This window comes from Dicentrarchus labrax, unplaced genomic scaffold (assembly GCF_905237075.1).
Source record: "Dicentrarchus labrax unplaced genomic scaffold, dlabrax2021, whole genome shotgun sequence".
Lineage (NCBI taxonomy): Eukaryota > Metazoa > Chordata > Actinopteri > Moronidae > Dicentrarchus > Dicentrarchus labrax.
The window spans coordinates 30,354,626-30,381,179 of record NW_026136711.1 but is presented as its reverse complement, the minus strand read 5'-3'; the positions used below and the strand labels follow the sequence as shown (position 1 = coordinate 30,381,179).

At 41.2% G+C, this 26,554-nt stretch overlaps 1 protein-coding gene across 5 annotated transcripts in view; it reads left to right on the top strand.

Annotated features, from left to right (window-relative positions):
* Window positions 1-9,502: 9,502 nt before the first annotated feature.
* LOC127372151 (plasma membrane calcium-transporting ATPase 1) overlaps window positions 9,503-26,554 on the top strand; it is an 84,027-nt gene continuing 66,975 nt past the window's right edge. For 2 of the 5 annotated variants that reach the window (XM_051415595.1, XM_051415592.1), the window contains exon 1: window positions 9,503-10,093. The gene's annotated coding sequence lies outside the window, so the exon portion shown is untranslated. The remainder of the gene's footprint in view (window positions 10,094-26,554) is intronic. The other 3 variants (XM_051415596.1, XM_051415594.1, XM_051415597.1) reach the window with 2 other exon arrangements.

The following is a 26,554-nucleotide window of genomic DNA, read 5'->3' as shown; positions in this document are numbered from 1 at the left end:
TTCGAAGTGACATTAACTGCTTAAACTGTGGACGAGTTCCTGGAACAGATTTTGGGCTCAGCTCAGGAGGTGATACTGAGTGCAAGTTCCAGGTACTTTCAGGTCACGATCAGTTCCCTGTTGGATTTGTGTGGAGCAGGTAAACCAATCTATTAAAGGTCTGGTGAAACATTTAGGAGGATCTATTTGCAGAAATTGAATATTCATAGGTATGTTTTCATTAGTGAATAATCACCTGAAAATAATAAATGTTGTGTTTTTGTTACCTAAAAATGAGCTGTTTTTATCTACAGAGGGAGCGGGTCCTCTGCCACAGCGGCCGCCATGTTGAACCGCCATGTGTCTACAGTAGCCCAGAACTGACCAACCAAACACTGCCTGTAGATAGGGTCTTGTGCATATTGTGTGAGTTTCACAACCACCATAGTTTTGGAGGCTGAGCTGTATTCAGCTGGTTGCAATCTGCAACGTCACTGCTAGAAGGCTTTAAATCTTAGTCCTTTAAAAAATAAAATGTAGCTTTATCATTAGCTATTGTTATTTAGGCTCATCTATACAGTATACATCTAAATGTAAATGTAATTTCAAATACTGTTGCATATACTGTGTAAGTGAAGTATTTTGAACAGAGAACCAACTGCTGCTGCTCTCTCCCGCTCTCCGATCACAGTCGATCCAGAAACCTGCAGTGGTGAGCAGGACGAGTGCACATTAAATGAGTAATATTGGCGACAAGGACGTGACAAGGCGTAAAACAAATGCTAAAAAGTTGCAAAATGTAGTTTGTAAATCACAAAGTTGGCAGCACATTATTTAGATTTTCTGACAATTGTTTTTTTTACAAAATGAGACTGAAGACTGATTCCCTTTATTTGTCTGACAAGAATCTATACTACACTATGTTTTCTTGTGATAAGCCTGAAGATGTATCCTCTGAGGACCCTGAACATCCAAGTTTCATGAAAATCCATCCAACATTTATCGCTCCACTCTGAGTCATGCAGCTAAAAATAAAACAGGAAATATAAAGTCGGGTTTCCATAAAATTCAGCCACAGCTGCTCAGTGCTGCAGTAACTCTGAGCTGCAGGTGGAATCAGTCTTTCGTATCTGTGAAACTGCAGGGCAGAAGCACCAATAACACATCACACAGTGATGTATGATGCTATTACACTGCAGACAACAAGATCAGTCAACAGCCTTTCTTCAGTCGACTGCATAGAGCTCTTTTTAACAAATACAGCTTACAGTGATTTCCTCCATTAACACTTTTCTTTAATGAAATCGTTCACACATATCTAACAATATTCTGGCTATATTGTCGGTGATGAAGGATGAGTTTAGGCTACACGTTTCATTTCCACTGAAGGAAAGGAGGTAAGGTGAGCTGAAACTTAAAAGATAGATTTGATGAGGCAAACTGTGCCATATGGGACTTTTACGAGACTGGTCACATGCACTCGTTGAACAGGAATCCATTAAATGACAAGTGGTCGAGGAAAAACTGGTCTTCATTCTTCATTCCTGGCTGTTATTTCACTGCAGCTGTAAAATGGATATGAGACTCAGAAATATTGGGGCTACTGTGGCTGTCAAAATGACATTTTGGGAAAAAATTCAAGTAACCAGTCTCCTTTGCCTGTGTGTGTGTGTGTGTGTGTGTGTGTGTGTGTGGGTTTGAGCTCCTGCTGCCTTTGAAGCCATGAACAGATGGAGAGGTGACTTTTCTGCCCTGAACTGAGTCTCTTAGGACACTCTCCATCCAGGCTCTGGAACGCCTCCAGCAACTAAATAAATGCTTTAGATGGTTTAGGTTATGGATCAGGAGCCCCATTCACAAAACATTTTTAGGCTAAAAGTAGCTTCTAGGTGATCAAGTTAGGAGAAAATCCTTGAAATAGCGTTAAAGTCGGTTGCAGGTAAGACCCAGACATTTTCCAACCTCGGTTATTTACATAATTGTGGTTGTGCTGACTCGGGATCATGATAATAGAATCAGGAAACAAAACAATGTTTATCAGGGCGAAGCAGTGCGAGCCACTTAAAGCTTTCAATAAAGCTTGAAACATTTGACATAAATCACTTTAAATGCTTGTCTCTGGGTCACAGACAGTAACCTCTTGGATTAGTTATTGTGGCTAACTGTACAGGGATCTTTTTCCAGGGATGGCCAACCAATCAGCCGCCTATTCATCCACACACACCAGTTTGTTTACATGTGTGAGGCTGTCCATTTAGCGCTTGCTCATGCTATTAAAGTAGCAGAGGAAAGTGACGGATCAGACTCAAAGACCCAGGCAGGAAAAATAAACCATCATGGTCTGAATCAGTTCCATTTTGGATTCGGTAACCAGACTTGTTAAGATAACAAATCTGCTATTGAACACTTTTTCTCTCCTTGATTTTTTTTATTAGGAAAGTATGTGCAAATTACTCTGGTACCATTATCAGATCAGTCATTTTTAGTCAGTCTTTCACCAGTTAAAATGACAAATCGGTGGCAGATTATATCAAATCAAGCATTTGGTTGTCTTTCTGCACTCAGCCAAAAATCATTTGTGATTTAAAAAGAAATCATTCATCTGTAACACAACTCTTCAACCGCGAGTGGGCTGTGTATTTCTGTAGTTCAACAAGGCTAACAGAGCGGCCACTCTCCTTTGGGAGGCTCCAGCTGTGATTTCAGTGTGTCAGGTACATCTTTAATCAACATTTTATCTTTTATGCTGCTTATCTCGTTTTCAGATTAAGATAAAAATAACCCCTTATTGATCTCCGCGGGGGGAACTCAGGTGTTGCTGCAGCACAAGGACAAAAAAATACAAAGGTAATTTCTGAATAAATCGGGTCGTGGATGCTGGATGTTGAAAAGCTGATGCTCAGCTGCATTACTGGCTCTGAAAGTCAAATATATTTCAATATTTCAATATATATTTCGATCAATATTGTGTGAAAGATGAGGGATTTTTGTAATTGCTGGCTTTAATTTGAATGGAGAAGCAGCTGAAGGAGTATGTATGAACCACTCTCTCTGATAGCTAATAGGAATTACACTCTTTGAGTAGTGTGAGTGCCTCTCAGCTTAATCTTTATTAAAATCAGCCTGACCCAGGATGGAGACTGCAGCTGGGTTGTGACGGTGTGTTCACTGCAGTAGGAAATCCCAGCGTTCAAATCATTGACCATTTAAACCATGGAATAATTTTATTAAACAATTTTCACCTTCTCATGGATATTTTATGCCAGAAACTTAATTTAAACCATATAATGTTCCACATCTTTAATACGTTATTTATTTTATCAAACTTTTAAATCCCATTCATATTAATTAACATTAAACCCTTTCCCACTTTTTCCAACTCTTCAAAGTCCTTCAGTTACTTTTCCATACAAATTAAAGCCAGAAATAAAGTTTAGCATCAACAAAACATACAATACTCCTCAGATTTCATACATTAATATTTAAATTTGAAAGCAGTTTACCATCAGATTCTCAACATCCAGCATTCACACACTTCTCTAATATATAATGACCGAGTTATGATACTTAGTATAGTATTTGTCTGCATTAATATAGAAATATAATAGAAATATACTATTATAGCCTCAGGCTTGGGGAGTAACAGATTACAAAAAACTGTAATCCATTACAATAACAGAAAAAAGACTCAGATTACAGTTACATTTAGTAAAATTGGGGATTATTTAGTACAATTACAATTAAAAAATACATCAGTTTTTCCTTAAAAATACACTGAGCAGAAGACACATTCTGATGCTAAAAATCTTTCCATTTCTTTTCTCTTGTCTTTATTTGGTGAGGAAGTAATCCAAAAGTAACAGAAAGTAATCAAGTTATGTTACATTAACATTGTGATACTTGGATTAGGTTACTGACTACATTTTGTAACAGGTAGTTAGTAATTCTATCAGATTACATTTAAAGTAACCCTCCCAACCCTGTATATCATATAATTCAATAAAACACTGGGATAATCTGGGGTCTCCTGTCCAGTCTGATGGCAGTGGGCACAAACAAGCACCTGGTCTTTGTTTTGCATCTACCTGGGACGATCCAGAGGATGAATGAGCTGCCCAGTGAACTGGAGAGAGGGGACATCCAGGATGGCTTTGATTTTCATCCTCCTCTCCGCCCCTGACTCCAGACTGTTCCAGTCCAATCACAGAGCTGGCATTTCCTACCAGCCTGTTGAATCAGCTCTCCACAATAAAGGACAGAGCTCTGGTTACTACATACAGACCCTGATCTGGATCTCCTGCTCCGTCCCTTCCTGAAGAGGGCGTCAGTGTTGTGTGTGTATGACCAGTGCAGTTTTGTATTGATTTGGACCCCAGCATGCTTGTATGAGTCCCCCCCTTCGCTCCCCACTTCCTCTCTTTGGTTGATGTCCCTGGTAGTCCACCACCAGCTCTGTGGTGGTCTTCTGATGTGGAGCTTCAGGTGGTTGCTGCTACACCATGTGACAGAGCTCTCCATCAGTCCTCTGTTCTCCTCCTCACTTTCTTTCTTGATGCATCCGGCAATGGGGGAGTCGTCAGAAAACTTTTGGAGGTGGCAGGAAGCAGAGTTAAAGTATGAGGTGTATGGAGGAATGGTGCCAGAGCTGTTCCTTGCTCATCACGACCTTAGTAGCACTGTCATCCACTCTGACATATGGTGGTTGGCCAGTGAGGAATCTGTGGGTTGTCAGTATTATTAAGCTGACCGCTCGAAACTGCTGCTTCAAAGTCTGTGAAAAGCCGCCAGGCTCTGCTCACAATCGGTCTGCTGCCGGTAATAAGCTTTCTTCTGCCAGTATTCGAGAAAAGTGATAAAGAGCTTTTAGAAAAGGCAGTGGCTTGCTTGACTGTGGCGTTTGCAGAGATGCAATCACTGCATCGACAAATCGAAACAGTCCAGCAGCACTGGAGATTAATATTTGCTCCACTACTGTGACACTGCAGAAATGAAATGATTGCAAAGGATGGAATTGGAGTATCTCAGGCGTCTGTTAATCAAACCAGAGCCCGCATCGTTAAACAGTTCATTACGTTTCTATTAAATAATCACCAACTACAATATATTAATAAATAAAGCTGATTTCATGGCCATCACTGGGCGTATTTGGTGTTCTTTTTACATTTAATCTCCTACAGTTTATTCTCTGTCTCTGTGTCCTCTTTGTCCTGCTGGGCTTTGTGGTCGGAGTCTCTTTAGATGAAATGTTCCGCTCTTCTTCTCCCGCCTGTCCTGGATGTATTGACAATAGATACATAGGTGTGTTGTGACAACAGTGTGTTCAGGAGAAGGGTTGCAGCGAATCAGGCAGGTGAGTCCTGACATGACACATTCCTCTGAAGCAAGGGGGGGGATGGAGGGGTCTAACACACCGACACTGACATCTTACATAATCCTAAGAAGAATGTAGACACATTAAAACAGCATTAAAGCAGTTAAATTACAAAATCTCTCTGTAAGCCACTAAAAAAAAGCCACTAAAAACTGTCAAACTACTACTTTAAACTCTGTAGTTTGTTCACATTTCACCAGAAACAACAAATGCCAAAGAAAAATGCTGCAAATACCAAAAACACACAAAACAACAAAACAACTCCAAGAGAGAAATAAAGAAATTCACTCCACAAAACGGAAGTGCGCCAGGCCACTAGGGGGACCCGACCTGAGGGATGGACCAGGCCTCTGGGACCAGACCCGAAAGACATGAAGAAGAAGAAGAAGAATAAGAAAGTTGGCAATATTATACAAGAGCAGCATAGTTACATAGCTAATGTTAGCGTGCTAGAATCTTTGATTTATAACAGCTTGTGTTTATGTAAGGGATAATGTCCGGCCAGGTGTCCATTATCTCCAATTAACTAATGTTAGACGATAGAGGAGGAGGGCGGTGGAAAGAGGTTCAAATGAGACCAGAACACAGAAAACACAAATCAAACACCCATATAATTTACTGAAAGTAAAACCTTAAAAAAAGGTCTTATTTAAATGTTCAGGAAAATAAAATATCCACTTTCTCTGACGTAACCTTGCCGATTTAACAATCTCCTCCTTCCCCTCACAGGGAGTGGAGTGAATTTGCAGCGTTTCTCTCTTGCAGTTGTTTTGGGGTTTTGTGTGTTTTTTGGTATTTGCAGCATTCTTCTGTTGGATTTGTTTTATGTGTTTGTGTGTTTTTGGTTTTGCATCATTCCCGTGTTTGCAGCGTTTTGCCATTTGCAGCGTGAATGCCCTTGTCGGCCACCGTAGAAATCATCTGTTGAGGCAATATGAATGAAAAGTGGTTGGATGTCACTAGTTCTTCTTAAATGGTGCTAAAACTTTGTAGCTACGGTAATTTTCAGATCTACATTAGTGTGCTTATTTATTTCAATCAGGAACAGCAGGGAGTCCAGACAAGGAGGGATAAAAAAGGTTGATCTGGCTTCACTTTTGTTGCAAAGCTCTGCATATATAAACAAATGTTTACATATTTCTAAGCTGCAACAGAGAATACCATATTAATAGTTTTAATCAATATAATGAACCATTTTAATGATCTGCAAGGTCACTAAATATTCACTGACAGACAGATGCTCTCAATAATAAACTACCTACCTGCCCAGCACCAAACTAGGGACAAAGCCGGTGAACAAAGTGGAGCATTTAGCAGCTAAAGAGACAAATATTTTCCTCCAGTGTCGATAGAGATAAAAAATAAATATAAATCCTTTTTGATTTATTAGGATATCATTATTATGGAACGTTCAATGATCACTTTCATGCATGGAGAAAATAGTGGATATATATACTGGTGGAGAGAATAGTGGATTTATACTGGTGGAGAGAATAGTGGATATATTATACTGGTGGAGAGAATAGTGGGTATATTATACTGGTGGAGAGAATAGTGGATATATTATACTGGTGGAGAGAATAGTGGATATATTATACTGGTGGAGAGAATAGTGGGTATATTATACTGGTGGAGAGGAGGCTCTGTGGATGTTTCACAGCACCTGGACAAATCGTCCTCGACCCATATTCTCCATATTTAAATAATCTGTCTATAATTGTGTCATCCTCATGTGTCCATACTGTAATGTTACTATGCTGATGTCCTCATCTACTGCCAGTCTCTGTCCTGGGCAAGGGGATCCCTCCCTCCGCTGCTCTTCCAGAGGTTTTATTCCCTTTTTTGGGGAGTTTTTCCTGATCTGAATCGAGGGACTATGAGTATTATTGTAGCTTAAGGTGTGCTGTATATATTATGCAGCCCCTTGAGGAAAATGTGGCATTTGTGATATCGGGCTGTATAAATTAAACCAAAAAACTGAATTAAATACATGCAGAGAAAGGATGAGGCGCCGGAGGGCGTATGGTGGTGGTGACTGATGGTGACTTTGGGAACAAGTTTATGAGAATCCGTAGCTCTCCTTCATCTGCAGTCAGTTTCCATTGAAAGTGAAGCAGTGTACTGTGCTGTTTAAATGGCAGCTTTAACCACCTCTCTGCCTCTCTGTCATTAGCATAGCGTGGGAGGCAGAGCTGATTGAGTGGCCAGTTGGCAGTCAGAGAGAGAGAGAGAGAGAGAGAGAGAGAGAGAGAGAGAGAGAGAAATTTCTTTTCAGATTCTTTGTTCATGTTCTGCATTTTTTCGGACCAGAAATATTCACCTTACTTGAACACAATCAGTGTACATCTCCACCTTTTATTCATAATGAGGTCGTCTCTTTTCATCACTACATATCAAACAGATGTGCAATGGGGGACTTTAATGTGAGCAGTTAATCAAAATAAATAAATAAATAATGATAAACTTAGAGTTCAATGCCTCATAATATCTTTAAAAGGATGAGTATCTGTTTACTCCAAAGGTTAAATATCAAATATAACTGCTGTTCAAGGCAAAATCTTTGATATTTGTCTCTGGGATTCAAGTTCATTTCAGCTCAAATTCAATTTAATATTTGTAATTGGATAATAGTTTTTAAGTGGCAGTAGCTAAATTAATAAACTTTTCTACTTTATTCAAAGTATTAAACACAAAATCTCCTAAAAAATCCTATAAATTATGTCTGACATAGCAATAAAAGTACATCCTTTCCATAATGTATCCTGTATGTCAACATTTATAACAGAGGAATTACTGACTTAAATCAATAAATACATTTACAGATCACACTGGTTGTGACTCTGGGATAATCAGATACAAAGTCACACACACACACACACACACACACACACACACACACACACACAATCACAAAATAACATAGTAAATATAGTTTTAATTTACTGTTGTAAGTATGTGAAATGTGACTGATACTAACTAACTAACAGTTGTATCAGTCGTCAATATATTTATTATTATCTGGCATGTATTAGCCTCCATACGCTGGTCCAGAAGTGTCATATTAAGTATAATTTACTGTATGTGTGTATCCCAGCCCAGTACTTCCTAAATGTTACAACTTTATTTATGTATTATGACTTTTAGCTTGATTTATTTTGAAATATTATTATTTCTTTCTCTAAATATTGCAACCTTCTTGAAATATAACTTTATCCTTGAAACATTATGAAGGTATTTTGACTTTATTCTCCAACTCTCCAATATCTGGACAGTGTTAATCTTCCTAATCTATCTTATCTTAGAAATTAACTTTATTTTATTGTTGTAATATTACAGCTTGATTCTTGCCAATCATGTGAAATCTGATCTTTTTCGGTTCATTCAGTGCGAACAGTCACTTTTGTATCACACTAGATTAACGTTAAGTCATCCGGGTCACTTCAGAACCGTAACCTGTTCAGACTGCAATCTGATATAGACCACATTTAAGTAAAACAATGTGAACAGCCAAAAAACCCAAAACAAAATCAGATGTGAACAATTAATCAGAATTGAGCACTTAGGCTTTACAGTGTGAACGCAGCCATAATAACTTTTTAATTAATCTATAAATATTAACACTTCTTTCTTGAAATGTAACATTCTTAAAATGTTATTTATGCAATTAAAATGTTATTTCTATTAGTTTTGTTCCACTTTTGAATCTCTTAATAGCTGCAACCCCCCTTTATACATTTATACCATATATATATATATATATATAAGATAGTATGTCATAATAATCTCATCATTTGATTTTCTGCCATTTGGCTGAAATAAGCCTCCGTACATGAGACTCCAGAAGAGATCCAGATGTGGATTTATTCTTCTTCTGATTCTCAAGGGGGGGCTTCATCCTGGATCTGGATCCTATATGAAGGAGGAAGGAGGAGGAGGAAGGGAGGGGGGCTGATGTTCTCGATATTCTCTCCTGCCTGATCACCTAATTAATTCATAGATCCACCTTAAATGCAGGGCAATCCCAGGGCTGGTCCCTCCCTCTCTCTCTCTCTCTCTCTCTCTTCCTCTTCCTCCTTCCCCTCTCCCTCCCTCTTCCTCCCTCCCCTCTCTCTCTCTCTCTCTCTCTCTCTCTCTGTCTCTCAGCTAGGGAAAAGACGCGGATCCGGACGCTGGGTCTTTTCTCTGGTCCTGTTTGAATGTGTCGGACACCTCCTCCTCCTCCTCCTCCTCCCTCCCTAACCAACCCACCCACAGTCCCACCCACCGCTCTCTCTAACACAAACACCACCAGCCAGTCCTCATTTAACTGGATCTGCTCTTTGTTATCAGAGCCTCTCTCTTTTTTTACCCTCTCTCTCTCTCTCTCTCTCTCTCACCTCTCTCTCTTCTGCTTTTACTTACAGGGGGAGAGGAGACAGAAAAACACACAAGGGAGCATTTTCTTCCATCCGGATTGATTTTTTAAAACAATTTTTTGAGGGTTTTTTTTCTTCATGTAATTAACTGTGAGGAGAATTTTCTTTTTTTTAAAGCCGGAACAAGATCTTTACCCCCCCTTACACACACACACACACACACACACACACACACACACACCCCGGTCTGCCAGTCATTTTTTTCCACCACTGCAGTTGTCAACTTGGAGCCGTGCTGGGAAATGGACAAACCCCTCTGAACTGCTCCTTCCTCCACCGACACAGACACCGACACCACCCCGCAGGACGTGATTTGGACGGAGTGGAGGTAAACTACTCTCTCTCTCACCCTCTCTCTCTCTCTATCTTTATCTCTCTTGGTGTGTTTTTTTTTTTTTACAGTCAAACTTTTATTTCTTTTCGATTCACTTTATGGCCGAAACCATAACGCTGTTAGTCTTGCCGGTGCCCTCCCTCCTCTTCCTCTCCTCCTCCTTCAGTTAAAGTGTTTTGAAGGAGTCAGTCGTGCCCCCCCTACCACACTACCAACCAAACCTCCTCTCTCCTCCCCAGTAGTTCGCACTAACGTTTGCATCCGGGGTAAATGGCTACAACCAACGACCCCCGTTTCTTTTTAACCTCTTTGACACTAAGTAGCGAACTACGGGGCGAATTGTGGGATTTTCCACAGGTGTGAACGCACCACTGTTCCGTTCAGGGACTCTGTCTTGACTTTTTTTTGTGTAACATTAATTGCAACAGTGTCTCACAAACTCCCGAGGCACGTTTTCCACCCGTTTCCTTACGTCCCGACAGCCTCCAACCCCCACCCCCCCCCCCCCGGTAAACGTGCCTCTCCTCTGCAGTCAGCCGCTGTCAAGTCTCCATTCAAAAAATGCGGAGGTTAAACGCCAACTTGCATCGCTATTCGATTCCCCTTCCCACCACAAAAAACGCCTTTGACCGTACACCGTGTGCACTGTATGCTCATTTAGAAATACACACACATATAATACAAAGACTAGCGCTCGATTTTGATTCGATATTAACTTTTTTAAACGTGGTACGCAGTGTTTGCCACTTTCTGTCGCCCGCCGCTTTGTATTTTCCAGCCAGGCGACCGCCAGTGCGTATCAGTTGGTAAAGTTGCCATTTTACCCAAATAAGATGTTTGTGCGGTTTACTTGGAGCAGGCCGAATTGAAGAGCTGTCCCCTCTGATTGGGATGTGTCTGTTAAAGGTGTGTCAAATGTTCACGTACACTGTCTGGCTAGGAAATGCATTTTAAAATAGTGAAATTATGAATCGAGTTCGTTGGTGTCGGGTCTCCCCGGGCGACAGAAAGGCACGTAGCGCTGTTGCAGGGGCTGCGAGGCAGGAATCAGACTGCCTGCGGATGTCTCCGAGTGTCTGGAACAGTTTGCTCATTGTCTCTGCTCGTGTTTGGGTTTTTTTTCCGACAGATATTTCCCCTGGTAACCAAAGAAACCCTTTGTCATCAGTAAATTACAGTTTTTTTTGGTTCCCTCAGTGAACACTGGTTGCTGCGGCTCCGGTTTTGATGTGAGGCTGTGGTGGTGCTGTGTATTTCTGGGTATCCTCACGCTGTTGTCATGCATGCAGCAGCGCCTTCAGGATGAGCTTGTTGAGCTTGTTGGAGTGGTTTGCCCACATTTGGCCCCTCACATTGTAAATGGCACTTTTGCTATTTTCCAAGCATCATAATGACAAATGTTGGAGAGGGAGAAAGAAATGGTTAGGGAGCTCCATGAGCTTGTTTTTATTTTAATTAAAATTCGTTCAAGGCTCGCGATGAACCGTCCTTACGTCATCTGCTAAGATGGGCGGATGAGCACCAGTAGCGAGCTCTGCTCCTTTTCTTTCCTCCTCTCCTCTCCTCTCATTTCATCCATCCCCTCCCCTCTCCACCTGGGTGTGTCCTGCCTTATTGCGTTAGGAAGGAGGGGGGATCCCGCATCTTTTTTGCTCATGGTGACTCCTCCTCAGCGTGTGACCTCCAAACGAGGGCATTGCTCCTGCTGTTTTTTCCTCTGCTGCTAAATTCACTCAAAAGAAAGAGAGAAAGAGAGAAAGAAGGTCTTTGCAAGGAAGAAAATCAGCAGCGAGGAGGAAACTTTGATTTCAGTTTATAGGAAATAGGTTGAATTTTTTAGATTCTGAGGCAACAGTGGTTGTTTACTGGATCAGTGAGTCCACCGGGCTGCCATTTGATAGCATAACTCAGTTGTATACGTATGAATTTAAAGATCCATTGTGTGACATTAGGGAGGATCTATTGGCAGAGATGTAATATAATATTCCTAGGTATGTTTTTATTAGTGAATAATCACCTGAATATAGGAATTGTCGTGTTTTTGTGACCTTCGAATGAGCTGTTTATCTTTATCCACCATGTTTCTACAGTAGCCCCGAGCAGACAAACCAAATTCTAGCTGTAAATAGGCCCTGTTCTCATTCCCAGGTCGTCAAATACAAACGTGAGCAGTGTTCAGTTAGGTGCAGTCTGAATCGTCGCCACTAGATGCCACTAAATCCTGCACGCTGCTCCTTTTTTTTAAAGAGAGAGGAGCGATTAGTGATGCAGCGATATCTGGATCAATATGGCTGTCGAGACCTGACGGATCCACATCAGAACACAATATCATAAACAAAGTCTTAATTAACAAGTTTTCTGTCTTCAAGCCTTCGTCAGAGAACATTTAGTTTGAATTAAATCAGTGATTTACAGTGTTGGCGTCATCACAGGATGATCAATAAAAAATTGTGCACAGTCAGATAATGGCTGTTCAGGGTTCCCCATCCTCCCTCCCTCCCTCCCTCCCACCGTGAAGTGGTTCGGCTGTGATGCTCTGCCGCCCACATCCTGATGCATCATGTTTTGTGAGTTCATAGTTTTCTGGGGCTAATTGCTCCGAGGAATCACCGTGGGCTCTGGTTAAGCTGTGATTATTCACTATTTTCTGACATTTTACAGACAAACGATGAGTTGATGAATTGAGTTAAAGCTGGAATGATGCATGCAAACCTACGCATCAGGGGGCCGACCTGCAGCCTGGAGAAGCGTAATTCCAGCTTAACACGCTGTGGGGAAAGCCCTGATGTTAGCATATGAATGTCTCCAGTTACAGTTAATAAGTGATGAGTGGGGAAAAAACAAAAAAAACAGACCGGTTTTCTGCCGGCCGGGGTGTGGTTTCCACTCCAGCTCTTCGGCTGTCCCCCTGTGTTTATAATTGGTTTGACTTTTGTTGTGAAAAATCTTCAGGAAGTGTTGGGTTTTCATTGGTAGCAGCTTCGCTGTGATTGAGGAAAAACAACGACAACGACTGGAAACGATTAGTGAGTGCGAACTGTGTTAAACAGGAGAAAGGGAGAGCGGTGGAGTGGCTGCGTATACATGATACAATGTTTGTTGTTTCATGAGGCCTTTATTTGTTTGTGCTGTTATTTGAGACGGATATTATTACAATACTGGCTTTTATATGAGAAGTGTGTATGTGCAGCCTGTCCAGCTGTAGCACATAATAGCCAGATGGATGGTCGTGATTCAAAGGAGATACATTTCATAACATGATGCCGAAATGATCCCACCGAATAATGCCTGAAAATGAAGCCGTGTGCAGTATATTATCCCTCCAAGTTCAGCGACATGCAGTCAGGTTTACCTGCAGACAGATGAGTGCTCTGTTTGTGTCTGAAGCTGCTGCTGAGGTCCTGATGGCCACAGAGGGCGACGGGTGCTGACTCAGTGTGTCTGTCCTCTTAACATCCCGCAGGAGGTTCAGCAACAACAAGAGGAATACATTTAATATTTCACTTTGATTTATATACAGACCTTCTGGTGCTTTACTGGAGGAGACTTTAAGTTAATCCCAGGAGGTTACTCTCATCTCTGTTACCTGTTACCAAAGCTCCAGGGGTTTTTACTGAAGGGACTGTAAGGTGTTGAGTTTCAGTTAAAGAAGAAGCTTAGTACTGTTGTGAATGTTGTGACTTATAATTATTATTATTATTATTATTATTATTTGATTAAACAATTAGAGGAGTCACAGCGGCTGACAAAATAATGTCTTCTAATTAATTATTTAATTCAACAAAAGTTCATAAAATCCAAAGTAGCGCTGGGCGATATAGTTGAAAAATTTATCATAATAAAATTTCAGTCCATCAATAATTAAATTTTATATAAAATTATATATTATTAATCATCTCTTAGGGCATAATTTGTCATAGAGAGAACAGGTGGTAAAAAAGGTTGAATTTAACCACTTTATTTAGAATTTCTCAAGGCACACTATGAGGAAAATCTGCGATGACGTTATTACTTGGGATAAATAATCATATTGGAGTGTGTGTGAGTGTGTGTATGTCAGCTATATAGTCCCTATGTAGCCTGGGTGTGTCCTGGGTGGACTGCAGATGAGGCTGCAGTGAATTGTGGGTAACTGAGGCTGTTCTCTTTGAAGAAACTGATCACTGTGCTTCCTCTCTCCACTGATGGATTTCTCCCCTGTATGATCAAATCTTGTTTTTTAAAATGGCGGCTCTATAAAAGTCCCTCACACTGTGATTCTAAACCCACTGTTATATGTGCCGGCTACTAATTCTACTATCTGTTGATGCTGGTCCCTGTCTACAGTGTTCATTGCAGCAGCATTTCTTTGTCTTGGTCCAGAGAAAATCCAGTAATTCCCTCCTCTAAACCAAAAAACAATATGTCTGAAATGTCAGCGTATGACTGCGTATTGTCCAGGTCCCTGAAGTGCACAGCAGCGTCACATTCGGGGCATAAACGCAAACAGTAACGTACGTAACCACAACCCTCGAAGCTTTCTTTGTGCTTGTGTGATTTTAGGTGGAAGTGGGTTTGAAGTGTTTCCACCTCAAAACCAACCTGCTACACTAACAATGAGGCTGAAAACAACTGTGTTACTCTTGATGGTTCAGACTCCCAGATGGAGTCTGAACCATCGGGGGTTTGATTTACAGAGAGGCAGAACAGTTTCCTCCCGCACCGCTGAACTCTGACCTGTCGAAGGTCTTCTGTCGCTTTATGAGAGTTTAACAGTGATGTTTGTGAGGCTCACACTCACACTCACACACACACACACTGGTTCATTACAGCTCCCTGTTAAATTCTGAATCTGAAAATGAGAAGAGGCCCTTTGTAGCATATTGAGATTTTTATTTATTAATAATATAACAGTTGACAACAAGATGTCTTGTTTTGTCTTTTTACCCCGCTGTATTTATTTGTTAGCGTGCACTCTTGGACTTTTATGTTTTTATACTCGGCCGCAGGAAACAATACTCATTACATCACATTCCAATTGTATTTTTTTACAGTTGAAATGTTAAACTTGATAACTGTATTGAGTAAACACTGTCTTTTTGGATCTTAGACTCTGTGAAAACTGTGATTTTCCTCTATTTAAACAAAGGAAAAAACCCAACCTGACATATCTCTATTTAAGTATAGTCATATCCATTTGGTGATAAAGTTAATATTTCTGGAAACTCAAGTGAGAAATCATTTATAGACCAAATCATCAGACAGTAGTCCACTGTTGGTTGTTCCAATTCATTTAATCCCCGTCAAATCAAAGTAGTTCACACATCAATTTTAAAATCCCAGTCGATCCAACATTATCATTTGGATCATTACAATCAGAGACTTTAAAGGCATAATTCCCTTGTTATAAACTATGATTATTAACATATTGTGATTGTATCCTGATATATTTGTGTGTGTGAGTGTCGTAACAGAAGCAGCCTGAAACTAACCATTAACTCCTGTGAGTGAGGGAGTGAATCCAGTCTAGAGGCGTCTTTCCTCCGATCACAATGGAGAACTGATGGGAGGTTAAATGATCCTCACTGTGTGGGCACCATACCTACAGACACTTGTGCTCCTGCTGCAGCCAGAGTAGGGTTATCTTTCACCGCTGAGAGCTGAAGAACCGACCAGACACGCTGGCCGTTACGCTGGTGTGGATGGAGGTTTTTAAAATACGGTGAAATGTGGAAACCCCTCTGCAGAAGGAAATCCCTGCCCGTGAACCAGATACAGCAACACACACACACACGTTTGTCTCTTATGTAAGTCCACATCAATTATTAATGTCTCAGTCCTATATTTAAGATATGGAAGCTCTCTGCTCAGCAGAGCCTCAGTGTTTGTCGGTTATAATAGAGCTGTTGGCCTTTATCATTATTTTATAACCCTGCTGGCAGGAAAGAGTTCACCCCGCTGCAATGGAGAGCATCTGAAATATGACCGCGTGTAATGTTTTATTTATTAAGATTTGTAAATTTAACTTTTAATTAAGTACGTGGTAGGTGTCTCCTAAGGTCTACATGGGGGGCAGAATTTTAACAGGTGCTTTCAGTACCGACTCGACTGATTAAAACTCACACTTACCGCTGACCAAGCAGGACGGGGACTGGTGGGAAACAGGCAGCAGCTTGTAGAGCTCCCTGTCTGTCCCGGGGCTAAATTTGGGTTCGGGTTAAGATGTATTAATATGTTAAAGCACGTCACACAAGACAAACAAAATAATGGAGTAGTCCAGAAACTCTTATGTTCTGCGAGGTGAAAGTAAGGTTTTTGTGGACTTTGAAGAGAACATAGATTGATGAACTGCTTCAGTGTGGTAAATCCTACACAGCACTGTGTGCAGAGTGACTTTTTGTCACATTGTGTTCTTGGTGATATAATACAGGGTGTTAATCAACATAAACAAATTAGGTCCGCCATCAGTTGGGACGTCTCTTTCACCGTGTGATTGGTCAGTGCCTTAAGCAAAAATCGCCCCCCCGATGTGGAAAGGCCTTAACTTGAGTCCGACCCATTCATACTCATGCTGCAGCTTCAGGTTATTTCCTCACTGATTAGGATATATGCTGATAATTTAGTCTTTTTTACACTCTTGTGCAAGACATCCAGATTTAAGACCTGTTCAGTGCTGCATCGTATCTTAAAAGTGCAGGTAACCATAGCAACAGTATTGATGCTTCAGGCTCCCTCAGCAGTTCACTGACTGGTGAAACTAACGTAACCGTGAATTAAACCGACTGCAAACGCGCTTCAGAACCATGGATGAGCATTTAAACACAGGCGACCGTTGTCCCCCCTGGGTCAGAGGACATAAAGGGACAATCATGTATCTAGGCGTCCACATAGAGACGATAATGGACTCCCGTTGAGGCCTCCTCATTGGACGTGGCTGTCTTTCACGGAGACCCCTCGTCGCCGTGGGTTCACTCTGCACCTGCTCTTTGGAAATATCCACACAGATGACGTGGAGGCGTCAGCAGGATTTATGATCGTAACTAGACCATCTGAGAGTGTCCTCCTGACACACACTTACGTAATGCCTCTGTGCGTGTGTGATGGTTGGCAGGTGTTCAGTGGGTGGGAATGTAGGAGTGTGTGTGTGTGTGTATGACAGACAGGAAGGTTTGAACAACAGCATTTTCCTCAACACTGTTTTAAAAAGGATGAACTGAATCAAAAAGAAACTGCTCACACATGCAGTATTTGTGAGGAGACCAGGGTTTGGGTTCAGTAGCTTTTTATCAAATCTGCTTATCAAATCTAATTAGATTCAACATTCATTATTTATAACTCATGTCATAAATAACTAAAACTCAAAGATTCAATTTCGATCTGTAATTGCGTTTGTTGGCTGAGAAGCCAGATACATTTGTTTTTATTGGTGGCATAATTAATGGTGACAACCTCCAACCTGAAGATGAGATGAGCGGCAGAAGATATGAAATGTTGATTAAGTATGTGTCCTATCCAAATACTGGAGGTCCTGATGAACATAAGAAATTGATATGATGTGTTTTAAAGTAAAAGAGACGTGAAGCAAAAACATAGTCACAGTCTGCTCGCATAGTGTAAAGTTAGAGAGTAATGGGGTTTTTTATAGTACAGACACCAGTTTAAGATTAGCAAGACAAGAGCCAAAACATTTATATGGACAATGATTCAGAGGTATAAAACCAGATGCCTGTTCACCGCCCTTCAGGTCCACGTGTGGTTTTTCTGCATCGATGCAGATCGACACAAGCGGCATGTGCTGTTTTGTATACCACATTCAAATGATGGGAAACCACGCCCATCCAGTACAAACTGCTTCTGAGACGTTAACATGAAGCCAAGAGAAACCTCCTAAAGGTCCAGTGTGTAACATTTTCATTAATTGGATATAAAATAGAGTTGTTGTGTTTTTGTCACCTTTTTTATGAAGCAACCTTTGAGGCCACCGTAGTTTCTCCTACAGGCTTGTAATTGGAAGGCGAGGTCAGCGTCAGACGCCACAAAATCCTTCACACTGATTCGTTAATTTGAGGAAGCAACAATTAATCTTCAATAACAAACATTAAAACTGCTGTCTGATTCTTCCAGATGTAGCGAGGGTGCTGTTGCTTCCTGGTTTCATGCATCCTCCCATCAGCAATATGCACATACTGAGATAATAAGAATAATGTAAACGAATAATACAAATTACTCATGAAGACGAAAGTGGAAAATAAAACTAACAATTAACCACAAAGTTATAAAAGAAATCCAGATGATAAAATAAAAGAAAACTGCGTGTGCACTATTACCATTCATCATTATGTGTTGATGTCTGGAATTTGTTGTCAGTTTTAAGCCATTTCCTCCCTCTTGGTGCTCTAACTTTAACTTTTCTCACCTCCTGAAGGTGAAGGTGCTGCTGTGACACGTTTGTGTGTGTGTGTGTGTGTGTGTGTGTGTGTGTGTGTGTGTGTGTGTGTGTGTGTGTGTGTGTGTGTGTGTGTGTGTGTGTGTGTGTGTGTGTGTGTGTGTGTGTGTGTGTGTGTGTGTGTGTGTGTCTTAATCCTGATAAAGTCGCTGGTGCAGAGAGGTGTTGATGCTTGTTGAGAATGTGATGAGCTACAGTGAGCTGAGCTGCGTGTGTGTGGGTGTGTGATGCTGTGTACTAACACACATAAACGTGTGTGTGTGAGATTGTTACATGTGAGTGTATTTGCTGCTCTGTGGGTTGTAACAGTGTTGATGTGCGGCAACAGTTGCTATGAGGATCAATTATCAGTTTGCTGAACTTTATCTGCTGCTACAGTCACCAGAAATGGATCCGCTGATGAGCCCCAGTAATCCTTCAGGTTGGTCGTTAGTTCAAGATCTGTACTTACGTACTTCACTGTCTGAAAGTTCCTTAAAGGTTCAGTGTGTAGGATTTAGTGGCATCGTTTAGTGGCGGTGAGGGACCGGAACTCGCAGGTGACGTACTGCGAGTTGAGCTGCTCTCATTGGCTGTGCAATTTCAACTGGAAACAATGGCGGCACGCCCAGTTGGACACAATCTCTTATTACAGATAAACAGTTCACAAAATATGTTTCTGGTATGATTTTAGGTGAGAAATAGTCAACGCAGTAACAGAATCTGGATCCATATTTGATCAGCACTGCCTAGTTTGACAGTTTGAGCTGGACGGACTCACTGAGAATGACCTGCCAATCACAAAGTAGCCCCGCCCTAAAGCATACCCGGTTTTATCGCCTACTTTACTCTAACTTCCACCATAATTTTCTAACGGAACATCATGCTGTATGGAAAAATACTTTAAACTTGACATAGGGACCATAAACTCATTAGGAAACCGTTAACTGAGCTCATAAATCAAGTGAGAAGTCAGGTCATGATATGTTTAAGACACATCTTGTGTAAAGAAAACACAATTCTTATTTTCAGGTAATTCTAGTCAAATGAAAACATTCCTATGAATATTATATTAAATTTCTGCCAATATTTCTGCCAGTAGATCCCCCTAAATCTCACACTCTGGTCGTTAAATATTCAACTTCGTAAATTATTTATTAAACAGACTGCAGAAAACTGACTCAGGTCCAGGACTGAGCTGCTGTGTAATTCAGACTGTTTGTGCAGTAGTCCACTGTGTGTGTGTGTGTGTGTGTGTGTGTGTGTGTGTGTGTGTGTGTGTGTGTGTGTGTGTGTGTGTGTGTGTGTGTGTGTGTGTGTGTGTTTAATACTGGCAGCTTACTTGGCATCCCTCTGCAGCATGTTAACAACTGATAAAGACGAGAGAAAGAAGAGAGGGATGCTGCAGGAGAGAGAGTGAGTAAGAGAGAGCAGAGAGGTTTTTTTTTTTTTTTTACCGGCTGCCAGAACTGAGACTCACAGGACAGAACTGCAAGTGAACTGACTCAGTTAGTGATTCATTATTTCATCACTGTCTAAACTTACATTTTTCATTTAATGTTGTTACTTTAACGATGTCGGTGGGTTTGTGTGATGATTCTTGAGAATACTGTTCTTATGGTTTGTTTATCAATGATCTCATCAGGAGATGATGGTATGTCTCATCACAAACTAGTGACTCTAGTCAGTCTGAGATGCACTAATAGATTATATAGTGGAGATGTGTGTGTGTGTGTTAGTGAGTCTATCCTCTGAGATATACAGGGAAAGGCGTCAGTCAGAGGACGAACTGAGCAGATGGAGGGCGGATGGAAAGCCAACAGGAAGTGCAGCCTTGATGGTTTCCTCATGTTGTGTTGGCAACAGTTGAGATTTCACTTCCCTGTACTCACACAGCCAACAGGTGCTGTGTTATATGTGTGTTATGTGTGTGTGTGTGTGTTATGTGTGTGTGTCAGCTCTATATTCACTTATTTAAAAAAAAAAAAATATTATGATTTATATAATAGTAAACTGAATATCTCACAGTTTCCTGCAATGTTTTATTGTGGAGGCGCCTCGCCTTAAACCAACAGTGTCCTATTAAGGCTTATTAAGCTTCAGGGAAAATGAGCGGTGGAGTTGCATCACACAGCAACAGCCATGCAATTAGTGAGTGATACAACTGTTTAAAACATCATCTAGTAACTACATTGATAGAGAAGGTAAAGAGAGGTAAAGATAACCTGATAAAAGAGTCACTGATTTGGCTGCACAGATACATAACCAAAGAGCTGACCCAGGTTCACAGTTGAGGGAAGGGTGTCATAAAACCTGCCGGTGGCACCGCAGACGTTGGCTAATCGCTATTATGTGCACTAACAGTGACGTTAGCAGATAATGCTACTTTCAACTCCTGTTTGAAGGCAATAACTGAAGCCATCAGCAGTTTCATTTCCAGTGATAAAGTATTTCTGATTTAATACTTAACATAAAGAGGGATTATTATGGGCTATTCAGTTACCCTGCATATAAAATAAAACTTATTAAATATGAGCTTAATGTATCTGTGTTGTTTTTATATTGCACTGTGGACCATTTATATAGATATGAATCAAAGAGAGGGGGAGATCCCTCATACTGACCCATTTTTAACACATTTTTTCCATTGAATGTATTATTCAGGGAACCCCACCTAGTACATATTGTACATTTAACATCTGTGGGACATTGTAACAGCATAAAAAAAAACCCCTTCAAACCTTGAGTTTGAAGGGGAGTTTGACTGTTGACATGACAACTGGTCACGAGATGAGGTGAGTCAGGATGTGGGTGTCGGATCAGTTTTGTGGGGAATCCCTGCTGACTGTCACTCGTGGTTCCTGTCCAGACTGCAGACGCTGCAGAGAGTCCCTGCTGTGGTTTGTGTTCTGTCCTCCTGTCAGTGTGATGTCGAGCTGACCGGGAGCTCTGCCAACAGGGAACCCTGCAACACGCAAACACACCACCTCTGTCTGCCAGGGCTGAATCGTGCTCAGGCCTCAGCACTGGTCCTGGTTTGTGGTCTCCGCGCGAGGAGTGGACTCGGTGGAATGCGGTGTTTGTGTTGGAGAGCTGGGCGTGGCTCTGTTTGGCCACAGTGACTGAACACAATCAGCACGCAGCCATTCATCACAGCCTGTACACACGGAAACACACAGCTCTGATCTGAACACGCACTCTGCTGTCACAGCCAAGGGCTCGCAAAACTGGGACAAGAGGAAATCTGTTAAAACATAAAAAAACATCAAAAAGGAACAGGGACCTGCTCGCTCCTCTGGTGATGGGGGAGAAAAAAACCCTCAACTTTTGTACAAAGAGTGAATTTATTCTCCGCTGTTCCACTTCAGCTTCTTGAAATGTCGTTATAACTCTGCAACGTCTGTCTCTGAGGACCAGAAACTGATCTGGAGGTTTGCTCCTCTGACCTGTGATTGTGTTTTTCACAGCTTGACTAGAGTGTAGTCAGCAAGCCTCTGGCCTCAGCTCTCTGAGATCATGTGCTCAATGCAACTGAAGTGGCTTTTCATTTCAAAGTTCACCAGAAAAAAAACGAGCAGGAGAGGGTGGAGGAGAGGCCCGTGAGAGCTGTGTCTGTGTGTGTGTGTGTGTGTGTGTGTGTTTGTGTGTGGTCGTCCATACAGGATCGTTTCACATAGAGTTTTCATGTGACTTTGAATGTCACACTGTTATGTTCTGCTTTCAACAACACGGGAGGAACTTGATGCTATATGTCCGAAAAAAAATATCACATGTTCTTAAGAAAATAGTGGCCATAGCTCAGGTTGTAGAACAGGTCCTCAATACGTGGATATTGGATCCCAGCTCATTCTACCTCTGTGTGTTGTTGAAGTGTCCTTGAGCAGGACAATGAGCCCCTGAGAGCTCCTGATGTGTATGTTGGTAACGGAAAAAAATATTGAAAGTGAATGGTGGAAGTCGCTTTGGATGATGTTATTTTTAAATGTAATATCTGGGGTGGTTAAAAAAAAAAAAAAAGTAGAAGTGAAATTGACTCACTGAAAGATGTTGAATTGGCAGTTGAGGTGAAAGGAGTTGAAGAGTTATAAACAAATCAATGAATGTATTAGTTACCGTAGGGATGCACAGTGCTTGAAATGAAGAATGTCCTGTTGTCCTGGGGCAATAAAAAAAGCACCTGGGATACAAAGATACAGAGTGTGGGGCAGTAGAGACATTTATCGTGGAATATAAACTATATCAATTGTTTAAATTCGGAAAATGTGAGGTGGCACCGGCACAAGATGTACTCTGTGTGACGCGGTTACACACAAAATCAATCAGAGAGACCAGTGTTGACAACTTGGCAAATTGCTTGCTAGTTTTAGTGGCTTTTCAGACCCTCCTAGTAATTTTTATTTCTAAAAAGTGACAAATTTAGTGAAGGGAAAAGGCTGGAAATATATTCCAATATATTATATTTTATTTCATCCCCATCCACGGCCAACAGCAGCAAGCTCTCACTCTAAGGTCAGTTTTTTGCCACTCTTTCTCTCTCGACCTCTGGATTAGGGTGTTCCTATAAGTTGTAAATATCTTTAGAGTTTGTTTGACCTTCTCTCTCACTCTTTCTCTCCTTCATTAGGACGTTTCTATAGCTTACATGTAGTTGTTTGTTTGATCTTCTACCTCTTTTTGTAGATTATTACCTAATATATGACAAACATTTTTTGCCCCTGTGGTGAGTTTTTGATTATTTGGCTAAATAATAATAATGTTATAATAAAGTGTGTGTACATTTCCATCGCTGTATATCAATCAGAAACAAGTTTGCATTTGCACTACAGTTTGCAGGGTTGCATTTATTGATCAAACAGTTTGAAATAAACAAGAAACTCAACCACTGACTGAAAGAATAATGAAAACTGATGGTGATATTAATGTTTTATTTAGATATAGGTGCGGGGAACAACTAATAGAACTTCCTTGGTGGACCAGAGTGAGCCAATAAGTCATTAAAGTCACCTGTAAATTACCTGTAAATCAACCTTTTTTTCCTTTACCGTTAAATGGATACCGCTGCATCCTCAGGACTCTCTGACGTAAAACCCGCTCACTGAACACTGAAGACAGACACATGTTTCTTCTGTCACCTCCTCACTTCACATTCCTCCTCTGAATCTGATCCTGTCACACTCAGCTGCTCCCTGATTGGATTGTTAGATACACCCCTCCCACCCACTGACATGAATGGCAGCTTGTGTTTCCGACTCCGCTCTCTGTCAGCCCAGAACAGTAATTTCTCATAAAACCCAGGAATGTTTGGTGTCACATTGTCCAACTGGTTTTCAGCCCAACAAACAGCAGACTGTGAAGCTTTTTTTCCACTCTGCTCCCAGTCACAAGATGCTCCAACAACAGTCATCTGAGGCTGAATAATGTGCTGTGTCACAGCGGAGGACTGGAAGAGGCTGATGGGTGTTTCACTGCACAATGGAAAAGAAAATGTCCTAACAACAAATGTTGTGTTCAACAGAGTGTGTTAGGACTCCAGAAAGTGTTAGTTGACTAATGGTCAGATTAGGGTTTTTGGTTTTTACTCAAGTTGTCCTTTTTTTTATTGCTACAACTTAACCAGTTATAACATAAATCATTTAGAAACAGAGGTTTGAGGTTCTTCCACATTGGACATTTCAAATGTATGTCCATGGTTTGACTTCAGCCATCTATGTTACACGTTCTTCCTGTCATCTCTTTGCTGTCGATTGTATAATTAAGGCATAAAATGCTCCTTTTTGAGGCATACTGCTCTGTTAAATAACCTCAAAGTGAGCGTATAAAGCGTTTAGTAACATCGTGAGCTGAGTCATACGGACGGTGACTCATCTCGTCGTGTGATCAAATTTAGTTACTAGATGATATTGTTTACCATTTCCTCATTAAATATGTGGTCTTTGCTGTGTGATACAGCTCTTGCAGTAGGTAGCCAGCTGTCTGCAGATTTCAGATAAAAAATACAAACAGCGGGAGCAGAATAATTGGCGAGCTGATTTCTCTGCTCTACCTGTGCTGAAATTGATTATTAATTGGGATGTCTGTGCTGTACTTAATTGAAGCATCTGGTACTGACGGTCCATAGCTGTATGTGATAACCTGTATGTGTCTGAATATGCATAGCAATGACAGCCTTTCAGGAAGTGCAGATCTTCAATATTCTTTCTCAACTCTTGCATAAAGTCCTAAAAACTTTCAATATTTCTTTTAGCTGGGCGTGAAGCTAAATAACTTTTCCCCCAAGGAGTACATGTGCTCCTTAATGAAAAACTTCAGGAGCACACAAAGAAATTTATGAGCACAGTGTACCTAAAAGTACCAGGTACCATCCACAACTTTTGACAATGGAAAACAAAAAAAAAAGCGAGTCGAGCTGAGCCGTACCATTCAGCAGAGACACAGAGTAGTGGATTCAGTGCTGGGCAGCCACTGCTGGTACAGGGATGGTGGGATGGTTTGGGAGCAGGCGCTGCTGCCTCAGCCAGAAAGTCTACAAGGATGTGCCAAATTTTAAGATACATGGCTAATTAGGCCAAACAGTTAAGTTCATATTATTCCTACCAGTTGGCCTAAGGAGCGTATTAAACGTACCACTGGTGGATAGGAGTCTGCAGCTTTAGATTTTACTGCACGTACAGTAGGGAGCATAGTTGTGTCAACCTGAGTAAGATTATTCGCTTCACCTGAGTTCACTCTCTCTGTCACAGCCTCTCAGCTCAGCTCTGGTGGAGGAGCTAAGCCCCGCCCTTCTGTAGTGACACAGCAGAGGAGAGAAAGACGGATAGAAGAGGCTGCACGAGTGCTCATAAATTACACCAAAGCTTTATTTTACGATTGCTTCAAGTACCGATGAAAAGAACCAACCTTAAAAATATTTGGAGCACGTCATTCGTATCGTCCAATTAATTTCTCACATGTGCTCATGCAGAAAGAAATGATGGTTACAGCTGGCGTGTTTGTCGTTCTTGTTCGACTAATCATTAAGGTGGGGCTGCCAGAGAGGAGTCCCACAAATAGATACAGAGGTGTGTTTGCTGTCTGGATCTCCCAGTTTGACTCCTCCACTGTGAGGACATTAAACTAAAAGATGGTTCAGTCTGCAGTGTGAGGCTGTAGCAGAATCAATCAATCAATCAGACAGGTGGATTCTCCATCCTCCTCCAGGGTTCTCCTGAGACGGAGCTGGACGGACCACTGTACAGATGAATAATGGTCATCATAATGACTCCTGTACTCTGATGTAGACCTGACCTCTTCAGCTGATGGTCAGATTGATTTTTTTTTTTTACTGACTCTTTCATTTATTCCTGTGATTGACAGGGAAAATGTTCCTTTGAATATTTTTTCTGTCCAACCTTTCCTCAGAGCCTGTGTTATTGTTTCCTGTGTTGCTGGTTATTTAATCCAGTCCAACAGAAAACGACCTGCCGCTGTCTGACTGCGAGTTAACAACCAAACTGTCACCTGTATTTCATTAAAAGACAGTTTAAGTGCACAGCAGAGATCTCTGTGATGAAGGTGAATGCTTTCAGGCAGAAATGTTCGTATTAGCGGCCTATATAAGGTCCACTGATGTGTTTTATCTGTTCAATCCACAGCGACTCCAACCTACACACTAGACATTTAATGGATGAAAGTAGTTCTATGGTAGTAACAGTTTTTATTAAAGTGAAGCTCTATATGTCCATAGTGAAACCAGAAAGCTTACAAGGCCTTGATCCATCACTGCAGTTGATAAGACAGTAAGAGATTTGTGAGATTTGAACAGCTGCCTGTGGAGATTACATTGTATCAGACGTTGCACACAGTCAGACTTTAGACAGACAATAACAATAATAACATCATTTTGCTTTACTAAACACTGCACAATAAGGAAGATATGACCGTGTTCCTGTGTTTGAGGGTCGATCAGCAGAAAATAGAATTGAACATAATAGTCAAAATATTTCCTCCTCTCTGTTGTCCTGTGGAGGATGTGGACCGTATCCTCTGACACACACACACACACACACACACAC